The 13,332-nt window shown below is 40.1% G+C and overlaps 1 pseudogene; it reads right to left on the bottom strand.

The window, feature by feature from the left end:
• The window catches only part of LOC131176604 (methyl jasmonate esterase 1-like), a 29,743-nt pseudogene extending 16,757 nt beyond the window's left edge, over window positions 1-12,986 (bottom strand).
• Between the last annotated feature and the right edge of the window lie 346 nt (window positions 12,987-13,332).

Here is a 13,332-nt window from a genome sequence, read left to right as displayed (position 1 = left end):
CAATCTCGAGTAAAGTACTTTTGTTATCTACACTTGATCATTCTGTCCATGGTGACAAGTGTAATGCTGTAAATGGACCCTCTTCTTATGATTTAAGTGTTAATGAATTAATAGCGCATTTTGCATCCAATTCTCTTTTTCTTAAAATCCATTCTTATAATATACTCCACTTTCGTTTCTTCAGGACCATTCATCAATTAATGCCCAATAATTCAATAGACTCAGAAATTCCTCATGTTAATTTTGAAACTCCCATAACTGCCATTACTTCAAGTGATTCTGAAGAAGAACCTATAGAAGAACGGGGTGAAAGAGACGAACCTTCCCTGGTGCCTTACGGGGACGAAACTCACACCATAAACCTAGGGACTGAAGAAATAAAGAGGGAACTTAAGATTGTGGGGAGTGGAGAATTAGAAGATATGGTTAGATTGCTCAAATAATTCTTGGATGTATTTTCATGGAGCTACAATGATATGACCGGATTAGACCCTCAGATAGTGACACACAAGATTCCCCTAATTCTCGGGACAATTCCAATAAAACAGAAGTTAAGAAGAATGAATCCCGATACTCTGCTTAAAGTTAGGGATGAAGTCAAGAAGCAATACGATGCTGGATTTTTGGAAGTAGTCAAGTACCCTCAGTGGATAGCTAATGTTGTCCCGGTAATGAAGAAGGACGGGAGAGTCAGGGTATGTGTTGACTACAGGGATCTCAATAAAGCGAGCTTGAAGGATGATTTCCCTCTCCCACATATAGACGTGCTGGTCGATAACGCTGCAGGATTGGGTAGATGTTCGTGCATTGACGGGGCATCCGGGTACAACCAAATCCCCATGGATGAAGAAGACAAGGATAAGACTGCTTTTATCACTCAGTGGGGGGTGTTCTGTTATCGGGTCATGCCATTTGGGTTAAAGAATGCTGGAGCTACCTACCAACGTGCTATGGTCACATTATTCCATGACATGATGCACAAAGAAGTAGAGGTGTATGTGGATGATATGATCATCAAATCCAGAGAGGGAGAAAGTCATGTACAAGTGCTAAGGAAAGTATTCGAAAGACTCAGGAAGTATCAGTTGAAATTGAACCCAGCCAAGTGTGTGTTTGGGGCTAGATCTGGAAAGCTATTGGGGTTCATAGTAAGTGAGAAAGGAATAGAAGTAGACGCAGACAAGGTTCGAGCCATTCAAGAAATGCCATCCCCAAAGGTAGAAAGGGAGGTGCGCAGTTTCCTGGGAAAACTAAACTACATCTCGAGATTCATTTCCAACCTCACTGCTAAAGCTGAACCCATCTTTAGACTACTCAGAAAGAACAACACCACTCAATGGGATTCAGTTTGTCAAGAGGCTTTCGAGAAAATTAAACAGTACTTGTCAAACCCGCCGATATTGGTCCCTCCAGTGGCAGGAAGGCCATTGATTCTGTACATGGCAGTCCAACAGAGTTCAATGGGGTGTGTTTTGGGGCAGCATGATGACACGGGTCAAAAGGAGAGGGCCATTTATTACCTGAGCAAGAAATTCAATGATTGCGAGTCAAGGTACTCATTCCTAGAGAAAACTTGTTGCGTGTTGGCCTGGACGGCGAATCGGCTTAAACACTACATGTTGAATCATAAGACATGGCTCATCTCCCGGATGGATCCCATCAAGTATGTATTTGAAAGCCCATTCGTGCCAGGGAGGATAGCAAAATGGCAGGTCATACTCTCTCAATATGATATTGTCTATATGACCAGAAAGGCGGTAAAAGGGAGCGTAATTGCTGATCTCCTAGCAGAAAACCCTATCCAAGATTATGAAGCCTTGGATTTCGAATTCCCTGATGAGCATGTTAATGAGGTCGACGGCGAGGAAAAGGAACCAATTGACATGTGGGAAAGGTATTTTGACGGAGCTGTCAATTTGTCTGGGAATGGGAGAGGAGCTGTGTTGGTATCCCCCGACGGAAAACACTTCCCGATAGCTATCAAGTTAAGATTTGACTGCACCAACAACATCACAGAATACGAAGCCTGTGTGATGGGTTTACAGGCTGCCATCGAAATGAAAGTCAGAAAGTTAGAGGTGTATGGAGATTCGGCCTTGATCATTTATCAAGTCAAGGGAGAATGGCAAACCAAGGACCCGAAGCTGATCCCATATCAAAAGTACCTACTGGAATTGATCAAGAAATTTGAAGAAATTTCTTTCACTCACCTCAGTCGGGACAAGAATCAATTCGCGGATGCCTTAGCCACTCTGGCTGTCATGGCTCAAATGGAAGAGGGGCAGACGACTCAGGTATTGCAGATCAAAGCAAGGGGTGAGCCAGCTTACTGTTTCATGGTCGAGGAAGAAATCGATGGTAAGCCCTGGTACCATGATATCCAGGTCTACATCAAAACCAAGGAATTACCTTCGGGGGCAAGCAGAAACGAAAGGAGAATGATCAGGAGATTAGCTTTGGGATACTTCTCCAGTGGTGAAATTCTGTACAAAAGGAGCTCCAATGGCGAATTGTTGAGATGCGTAGATGCAAAAGAAGCAAGGAGGATCCTTTTCGAGACTCATGAGGGGAATTGTGCAACCCACGCTAATGGACATATGATGGCCAAGCAAATCATGAGACGGGGATACTTCTGGACTACTATGGAGAAAGACTGCATCGAGTACTTTCGGAAATGTCATAAATGTCAAATCTATGCGGATCCGATAAACGTTCCGCCTCATCAATTGTTCAATCTCATTTCACCTTGGCCTTTCGCAATGTGGGGCATCGACGTAATTGGTCCCATTAATCCCAAGGCATCCAATGGGCATAGGTTCATCTTGGTAGCTATTGACTACTTTTCTAAATGGGTCGAAGCAACGTCATATGCCCACATCACGCAAAACACATTCCTCAAATTCCTCCGAAATAATGTCATTTGCCGACACGGCCTCCCCAGCGAAATCGTCACTGACAATGCCAAGAATTTGAATGGTCCGAAGGTCCGAAGTTTATGTGACCAATACAAAATCCGACATCTCAATTCTTCACCATATCGTCCCCAGATGAATGGAGCGGTAGAAGCCGCTAACAAAAATCTTAAGAGAATAATCCGGAAAATGACCGTCACCTATAGAGATTGGCATGATATGCTTCCCTACGCTCTTCATGCATACCGGACCTCCGTAAGAACATCAACTGGGGCAACTCCATACTCACTGGTTTACGGAATGGAAGCTGTTTTGCCTATTGAAGTAGAAATTCCTTCCCTGAGAATTCTGAAAGAATCAGGAATTGATGAGTCAGAATGGATCCAATCGAGGTTAGACCAATTGAATTTGCTGGATGAGAAAAGGCTAGCAGCAGCGTGTCATGGGCAATTATACCAAAGAAGAATGGCTAGGGCATTTAACAAAGGCGTTCGCCCGCGCGAATTTCAACCAGGAGATCTGGTCCTGAAAAAGATTCTTCCAAATCAAAATGATGCCCGGGGCAAATGGTCGCCAACTTATGAGGGACCCTATGTAGTTAAAAAGGCATTTTCTGGTGGTGCCCTGATCTTGACCCACATGGACGGCGAAGAATTCCCAAGACCCGTGAATGCAGATGCTGTCAAAAGGTATTATGCCTAAAAAAAAAAAAAAAGGGTAGGGGTGAAAACCCGAAAGGGCGCTCCTAGCAAAATGTGCGAAAGAGGGCGAAAACCCGCAAGGGCGCTTTCTGTAAAATGAGTAAAGGGTGAAAACCCAAAAGGCACCCTGAAAAAAAAAAAAAAAATTCTAGGGGTGAAAACCCGAAAGGGCGCCCTTAGAACCAAAAAATAGAGAAATAAGGATGGGAATACGGGACTAGGAAAGGAAATAAGTCACCACGGCACGAATGTTCGTCAACAGAATACTTGAAATAATGGCAGTTAAGGGACTTCAAAGTTAACTATAAGGAATCTGTGAGATCCATTCTTGTACCCTTTTTCTTTGAGACTGTACCTTTTTCTCTCAAGCCATAATAAAATCATTCTTTCATTTTAATTTATCTTCTTTATATATTTACGCTCTAATTTATACTTATCCTCAGATTTATCTTTCTTGTATACCCACACTTTAATGTTATCCCTCTTCTACATTTTTATTTTACGCGCTATTAATCTGATAAAATTTTATCATAAGATTAAGATTTGGATATTGATAACCTCATGTACATTGCTATGAGATTTGCAGGAAATGATCGATAGCCAAAAAAAAAATAATAATAAAATAAAATTAAAAATTAGGGGTGAAAACCCGGAAGGGCGCTTCTAGTCAAATATGCAGAAGGGAAAGTGAAAACCTGCAAGGGCACTTTTCACAAAATAAGAAGAAAGTCGAGAACCGAATGGGCATCCTGGGAAGTGAGTAAGAAATGGGAAGTTATAGGTTAAGTCTTGAGACTCGTCCTCCATTAATCGTTTATCTTCAGGATCTTGTTAAGTACACTTCAACGCGGAAGAACTTCTCGTGTCAGGTTAGGCTTGCTTTGTCAGCATTTTTAATTTTCAAAATTTAAATTTCTTGTCATCAACCTCTGGTTCCTTGATCCAAGTTGATTTTAATTTTCAGCATTTTAAATTCCTGTTATCAACCTCTGGTTCCTTGATCCAAGTTGATTTTAATTTCTCTCATTTTTAAATTCATGTCATCAACCTCTGGTTCCTTGATCCAAGTTGATTTTAATTTCTCGCATTTAAATTCCTGTCATCAACCTCTGGTTCCTTGATCCAAGTTGATTTTAATTTTCAGCATTTTAAATTCCTGTTATCAACCTCTGGTTCCTTGATCTAAGTTGATTTTAATTTCTCGCATTTTTAAATTCATGTCATCAACCTCTGGTTCCTTGATCCAAGTTGATTTTAATTTTCAGCATTTTAAATTCCTGTCATCAACCTCTGGTTCCTTGATCCAAGTTGATTTTAATTTTCAGCATTTTAAATTCTTGTCATCAACCTCTGGTTCCTTGATCCAAGTTGATTTTAATTTTCAGCATTTTTAATTTCCTGTCATCAACCTCTGGTTCCTTGATCCAAGTTGATTTTAAATTCTTGCATCTAAATTCCTGTCATCAACCTCTGGTTCCTTGATCCAAGTTGATTTTAATTTCTAGCATTTTAAATTCCTGTCATCAATCTCTGGTTCCTTAATCCAAGTTGATTTTAATTTTCAGCATTTTAAATTCCTGTTATCAACCTCTGGTTCCTTGATCCAAGTTGATTTTAAATTTCTGTCATCAACCTTTGGTTCCTTGATCCAAGTTGATTTTAATTTAAATTCCTGCCATCAACCTCTGGTTCCTTGATCCAAGTTGATTTTAAATTCTTGCATCTAAATTCCTATCATCAACCTCTGGTTCCTTGATCCAAGTTGATTTTAAATTCTTGCATCTAAATTCCTGTCATCAACCTCTGGTTCCTTGATCTAAGTTGATTTTAGCTTCCAGCTTTTAACTTCCAAGTCAAATTCTGATTCTCAGTGTTTTAATTTTTCATACCCCAAGTGCCCAAAATATGGGTCTAAATCTTTACATAATTCCTATACGGGAAAATTTTATTCCCTTCAATAGAAATTATGTAAAGAGGGGCAGCTGTCGACACCATATTTTGGCCGATCACCGAGGTCAAGGGACTTTAAATTGACTCCCAGCCGACGTCCTTCGATCACAAATGACTTTTCCAAACACATCGATTGCTCGATCATGAAATAAACTGATCCCACACTTAGTTAATTGTTTTTTGATCTCTTATCAGAGGGGTTCGAACCAATTTCAGGTCTCCATACCCTCCAGTCTTGCCTTCCGATCTCTCTTTATAAATATTATGGAAAGTCGTTTAGCTAATGCTAGAATCAGGTTCCTCACTTGTATGTCCCAATTATTTCTTAAAATAAAGTTAAGGTTTCTGTCCGATTTAATGATGATTTCGATCTTAAGAATTCGAGTCAAGTCTTTCCAATTCTAATGTTCTAAAGTTCTACCCGGTGTTTGGTCATGGCTTAGTCCGATCTCATGTTTACAATGTTTTTCCAACCTTTTATACTTAGATTAATAGTTGCTTTTAAGTTTGATGTTCTAATACGTTCAAAAAATCAAGAACTTATACAATTGGGTCGCTTTCTGATCTCATCAAGAAATTGAACAAAATAGAGGACTTTACTTCATTTCAAGATGAAAATTTATAAGTCATTCGGCTGGTGGGTCTCCCCCAGCCTGTTCGCCAAGTACATCATAATTTCTCTCATTCTCTCTCTCTCTCTATGGATCCTCATCGCTCTCATCTTCGGCCTCTGGGGCAAGCTTGTTCATCTAAGAAGTCCTCTTCAGGATACCACTTCTTCAGCTTAGCCATAAGGTCATTATGGGCGTTCAAATAAGCCCCGGCCTCCTTTGTAGTGCTCTCCTCTTCCTTAGCTTGAAGTTCCTCATCCTTGGCTCGGAGCTCTTCCTCCTTCACTCGAAAGTCTTCAGCATAATGAGCGAGATTGGCAGACCGACCAGCTCGGGAGTCTTTAAGTTCTCGTTCCACCTCCACTATCCTCTCTTCATAATGCCTCATCCACTCTTCCATTCTGGCAATGTAGTCGTTAGTAGAGGAGAGCTGAGCTTGTGTAGCTGAGGCATCTTGGACCACCTTAAGGATCTCCTTCTTTAAGGCGTGGGCTTTCTCTCTGAGTACGTGCTGATTAGCAATGGCCTCTAAGCCCAAGCTCATTGTCTGAGCTAAGATGTCATCCATGCTCTCCTCTGCCAATCGGTTTTGATCTTCTTAGAAGCAGATAAAAGCTCCCATGACTTTGGCCAAGTTGGGATGCCCCCTTGTAGAGCGATTCCTTTCCAATGATTGGATCAGAAGTTGAGCGCCTCAGAAAGTGTCCTCGACCAGAGTCAAGACTCCCTTCTACATTGGAAGAGATCGAGGAGGAGGGGAGGTGGAAGCTCGATTTGTTGAGGAGCCGAGGCGATGACCTCTACCTCGTGGATCGGTTCCCGAGATCGGGAGGAGAGCTCAAGACCTCTACCGATTCATGACGAGGGTCTAAGCATCGCAATGGTGGCCCCCTTCATCGCCCTCACTTTCTCGAGACCTCCTCTTTGCTTGCGCTCTCCTTGAAGCATCGCTGCTCGCCATACCTGCACAAAGAAGAAGTCAGTGAGTTCGCTAAGATTCAGAGACCAGAGATATGGGTAGTACCAGGGTCGAGGTCAGGGAGCTGAAGCTCGTATTCTTCGTCAGTGATCAGCCACATCATCCAATACTTCAGTTCGACCATTACCGCGTCTAAGCAAGAGAATTTCTGAGTGGACGCCTGAGACTTTAACTCTTTCACCACAGCATCTTCATCCTTGTTTAAGGTGATCTTTTTTGAGATCGGAGCTTGCCAACTCCGTGGGATACCCTCAAAGCCATTCTGAATTTTGCTCCTCAAAATGAAGAACCGGTTCTTTCAATTCTTCAATGAAGAAGGAAGATCGGTGAAGAGAGAACAGTTAGGCTTAGCTTGGAAGAACCAGAACTCATCATCCTTCCTTTGGGAGAGCCTATGTAGCTTGGCAAAAACTTTGGCTGTGGGTTCCAGTCCCTTAGCTCGGCAGAGGCCCCAAAGCTATCAGAGTCCGCTAAGAGTTCGTGGTGGAATTTTAGGACGGCCTTGTAAAATTCGTCCAAGGGAAAATGGAGCTCGGCCTTCAGTTGCTCTTCATACACCATGATGAGATCGCTCTCATCAAAGAAGTGGTCTGCCCGATGATCGCCATGGCATTTGATCAGTTCAAAGGAGTCAATCCGCAGATTATACTCCTGGCTTATAAATTGGAGATCGGTTTCTCTCAAGACTGAAGGCAACTCATCAATTGGCAAGTTGTCTCTCCTCAAAGATGCCCTTCGCCTCAGTCTGGCAGCCGGGCCAGTTACCGGAACGAGGGCCGTGCTGGTTTGACCACCTGATCTAATTACATCGCCCTGTTTTGAGGTCCACGAAACATGGACAGAAGATGGACTCGCGGCTCTCTGACCCTCAGCGCCGCTCATTTTCAAAGAAACCAAAGAAGTTTAACTAAGAAAAGGATCAAAACCCTTACTGGAATGTGATAGGTGCCGGAAATACTTGAAGAAATGAGAGAATTTTGAAATTACTAGCAAAGTGCTGAAAGTTACATAAGGGAGGAACTGATTGACCCTCCCCCTATTTATACCCGTTTGAGCATTTAAAGCTCACGAAATCCCAAACAGTGAATCGGTTAGCGAAATCGACCCGCTTTCTTGACACGTTGCGGGAAGGTTCCAGAAACACAATAATAAAATCGAATAAAATGAGATCGGCTAGCTAGGGTTATCGGATTGTGCGAATTTTCAGAGCCACAGATCGGCTAATGACGATTTTGTTAGAGATCAGATCGAATATGCACATCAAAGATCTAAAAAATAACTGATGCAATAATTAAATAATAACCTTCAAATAAAATTTTATTTCATTTCCAAAAGGTCATATCATATCATTTGGGCGATCTCAAGAGATTGGATTACATCATTAAGAGAACCTTTAAAGATCAGATTATATCATTTGGGCGATCTCTAAAGATTGGCACTACATCCTACTTAGTAAGGACCTATATCAAAGCCTAGTCTTGTGGCTGAATCAAAAGATGTGTTTGATCAGAAAGCCAGCCATAGGCATCGGATAGATGTGCAGCTCAGATGGGGTGACTATGACTCTCATGATGGTGAGTGGAGTCATCGTCGATGTCATCGACCAGAACCGAGCTGCAGTCGGGACGCTCGATGTGGTGAGGAGCCAAATGAACTTCAAGAGACGGTCACCGACATTAAGATTGAAATTAGCAGTACTCTCACCCGAGATCGGCCCACCAATTATACTGGTGGACTGATTCGAGATCGGCACGATCATCGCTTTCGATCTTGATCGGTAAATTAGTCCGGTTCCTTCACTGTCATCAGATATTGTTCTCATGTTTCTCCGATCGCCGGGATCGTAAATTTTCAATCGAGGAGCAAAGAAAACAGTCAAAAAAAGATCAAAAGCAGTCACCATGATCGGAATTGTCACCAGAGAAGCTAGAACAGGAGAAATGGAGAAATGGAAGGAGGAGAAGTGAAGTGTGGAGGAGTTTTTTTCACTGGTGCATATATATGGGGCCTGAGCATTTATTGCATACAAAAACCAAAGCGGATGCATTGGTAATCGAAGAATTAATTGCTTTGACTTAGGCAAATCGGATAAAGAGGAAAGTTCTAGAATGAGAAAGATCGGGAAGCGATGAGGGACCCGATATGAGAAAGATCGGAAAAGAAGAGGGTCATAATAGAGAGATCGGAAGGAATAGAGATCGGAAAGCACGGAGAGGATGAGATGACTTCCAATAACTCTCTACATAATCAGAGCCGAGGTAGTTAAAGCGTTGCAGGCGTGATCAAATCTTCACCGCATGCCTCATTTGCAGAATCGCCCACATTGCTGACAGACGCCAAAAACAGTTATGGCAATTCTGTACATCACAATCTCCACCGTTGATCATACTTGTAAGGACGAACCTGGAGCCCTTGGATCAAAAGCAGACGGCAGGTTCGGCGCTTTTCATTCCCAGCCCTCGGATCCATCTTGTAAGGCAAGATCCTGAGCCGTTGGATTAGGAAGAGAAAGGACAGATATTCTGGATAGGATTCCAACTGTCCATTTTGATTCTTTTTAATTCTCAGACATCGGATCATGTCCTTTGAAATCCAGACCTTCCGTCTCCACAGGAGAGATCCTGACCCTTCATTAGAAGCACCCGTTCCCTATAAATACCTGCATGCAATACTGTAGAAGGGGCAGGCAAAAAAAGGTGGTGGTGATTATAGTGGAAAGGCTCTGAAATCTAATTCAGTCTTGCTACTTTGCCATTCTGAGCTTTCAGGAAACTTTAGAAACTAGTTTTCTTTAAGTATCTCCATTGAAAGAGTCTTAGACCCTGAAATTCTTCATTTTTAGTCTATTCATTACTCTGCGATACTATTTTTTGTTGGCCATCTTCATCACCCTAATACCAAAGATATTATTCTCCAAGCTTGATCTCATTCCGACCCTGCTATCGCCACTAGGCTCAACCGCATTCGACTTGGTTCTGTTATTTTGAGTAAGTTTTAGTCTTTTGGCCATCAGTTTCCACCTCTACAAGATTTGTGGACACTAGAGTTAGCTCAAGAGCCTCAACCTCCCACAGGTAAGTGTCTAGACTATTGTTTCGCTGGATGCTCGTGTTTCAGTTTATCTGTTTTTATTTTTCAAATTTCCATTAAGTTCAGTTGAACTAAAATCCCAATGTAGATTATTCAGGCCGATAGTTATTTCTCGATGTTTACTTCTTCTATTCGTCCGTAAACTTTATTTATTTCTCCTTAGTTTTCATTTCCTTCGAAAATAGGTGTTCTAGTTGTGGGCAACTTGTAGGTAACTTAATAAAATATTTGCAGAAGTATGTAAACGTGAAAGTTTTTTTCGAACAAATAAAAATAACCAAAGGTTGAATAGTAGATCAGAGGAAAAAGTTATGAGGTCGGGCTACTAAACAAGTCCAGGAGATAGCATAATAGAGCGGGAATCGAGAAAAGATTGGATCCCAGACTAGTAAGCGAAAGAGATCGGATATAGCTGGCCAAAGAGTTCTGACAAAGTAATCACCTAGGAGATAGGTGAAAAGTTCGATCTTATATCACTTAACACTCTAAGAGATCGGGAGAGTTCTTATCCGATTCTCATTTAATTAAAATACTGAGATCGAAGGAGAGTTCTTATCTGAGATCTTTCATCTAAATTTTGAACCGAACACTGTAAGAGATCGGGGGAGAGTTCTTACCCGATTCTCACTTAATTAAAACACGGAGATCGGAGGAGAGTTCTTATCCGAGATCCTTCATTTAAATTTTTAAATCGAACACTCTAAGAGATCGGGGGAGAGTTCTTACCTGATTCTCATTTAAATAAAACATGGAGATCGGAGGAGAGTTCTTATCCGAGATCCTTCATTTAAATTTTAAACCGAACACTCTAAGAGATCAGGAGAGAGTTCTTACCCGATTCTCATTTAAATAAAACACGGAGATCGAATGAGAGTTCTTATCCGAGATCCTTCATTTAAATTTTTAAATCGAACACTCTAAGAGATCGGGGGAGTCTTCTTACCCGTTTCTCAACCAAAACCTCTATAAAATATGTGGAGATCGGAGGAGAGTTCTTATCCAAAATCTCCCGCCTTAAACTCTTAATAAAACATATCTAGAGATCGGTAGAAACTTCTTATCCGAGCTCTCTTAACGAAATCAAAATTAAAATAACACAATTTCAATATACAAGATAACTTTATTTAACACCTATTTATTGAAGGGCCATCTCGCGAACTCGTGTTCTTGGGCAACCCAAAATAAGTGAAATATCAAATACTTCTTTATTACGCACAAAGGATTAACATCATCACTATCCCAACCCTCTAATTATCTTTTTAATTTATGAAGAGCATAATATTAAATCTATTTAACCTCGTTGAGGGACGAGGCGGGATGCCTAACACCTCCCCGCCAGATACCTGACTCAACCTAGAATCTCTTTTTTTTTTTTAAGTGGTTTCCTTTAATTTATTTTCACAAAATGGTTTTCTTTAATTTCCTCAAAATTAGAGTGGCGACTCTCACTTTTCCCACTTCGTGAAGAGCTTCGTCAAGCGATCGCAAAATACTCATACACAGATACAACTGCTCACTTTGTATCTATTAGAACAATTACATATGTTCACTTATACCTCTTAGAAAATATATAACTATCGATAATAAATAGTTTATTTTGATTCCTTTTAATGAATAGACATAACTCTTTCAAAATGAGATAAATTTTCTTATCACTAATATTTTTAACAATGTCCCCACCTAGTTAGTGATAGACACAATCAATATGAATTAGGATTTATGCATATAAAAAGTGTTTTTCAACTTATGCACATAAATCTTATTATCTTCTTTAACACATTCACCATGAGCTTTAGCATCATAATATAACCTTATGTTTCTTCTAATTATAAGCATGTCATCAACATAAAGACAAACTATCACATAAAAAAACTTTTAATGTTAAGTGTTTCTGAATTTGTTTAAGAGAAAAGTCGTATGTGGCATACAGTAATTTCTTCCTATAATCATTCAAACTAGAAACATGATGTGCTATTATTCACCCTAATTGTAGTGATTTACGAACTACCACTTTCAAATCCTTAGACTTTGAAACAAAGATATGAAACTCATGGACTTATCCATGACAGGCATATTATCAAGTATTTAGAATTCAAAATATTTCATAATGAGAAATTTATCCATACCTTTTGTTTTTATTGTATTCGAATGTAACGAATTTCAGATTTCCTTTGGAGACTTGACAGAGGTAAACAAATCTTATAGCCTATCTGATGAGTTGTTGAGAATATGACCTCTGCATGGCAATTCATCTTCTTTTTTTGAATCTGCTTTCACCTTCTTAGTGAACATAATTTGTTCCTTAAAACAATCAAGTTTCATAAACTCTTGATTCATCACGGAAACAGTCTTAAACTCCATTGCGTTTAATAACTTAACAACCTCTTCTCTTGCAGTTGTGTAAGTGAAATCAGGACCTGGCATGATAGCAGCAACAAAGACTCCAGCAGAAATTTTTTCAGGGAACCTTCCCATAGCAATAGATACGCTGAGGCCACCAAAACCGTGGTCTACTAGAATCACTCTTTCTTCTGCTGGCAGAGACATCATAAATTTCATCAACGACTCAAAGTAGTCTGATATTGATTGGAGTTCCTGCACCGCTGATGAACACTGTATAAAGAAGGTCCAGAGTCAGAATCTTTGTGACTCACGATTTTAGAAGAGTGACCACCTTATACCAACACCATGCTCCATGGCAGGATCCATGGACTAACACAAAGTGCCTCTGCTTCTCCTCCATCTCATACCCACCCCATTGCTGAAAAATTATTGGCTACCTTTTTTGTTCCTACCTTCACCATCCGAACCTCCAAAAGAATCTTTGGAACCAAAATCAGGTTGGTCTCACGTGTGTGGGTCTTTGGGAACATCATGTGATTTTTAATTTTTTTAACTTATACATTCACCTTTACCAATTATTATTATTATTATTATTATTATTATTATTATTATTATTATTATTATTATTATTATTATTATTGTAAAAAAGCACTATATATATAATTATTTTTAAATTATTCTATTATTATTTTTATTACAATAATTTTAAAATAATTTTATTTGTAATAAAATGTAATTGACTATTC

This window comes from Hevea brasiliensis, unplaced genomic scaffold (assembly GCF_030052815.1).
Source record: "Hevea brasiliensis isolate MT/VB/25A 57/8 unplaced genomic scaffold, ASM3005281v1 Scaf181, whole genome shotgun sequence".
Taxonomy (NCBI): Eukaryota; Viridiplantae; Streptophyta; class Magnoliopsida; order Malpighiales; family Euphorbiaceae; genus Hevea; species Hevea brasiliensis.
The sequence above is the reverse complement of the archived record's forward strand: the minus strand, read 5'-3'. Positions and strand labels throughout refer to the sequence as shown.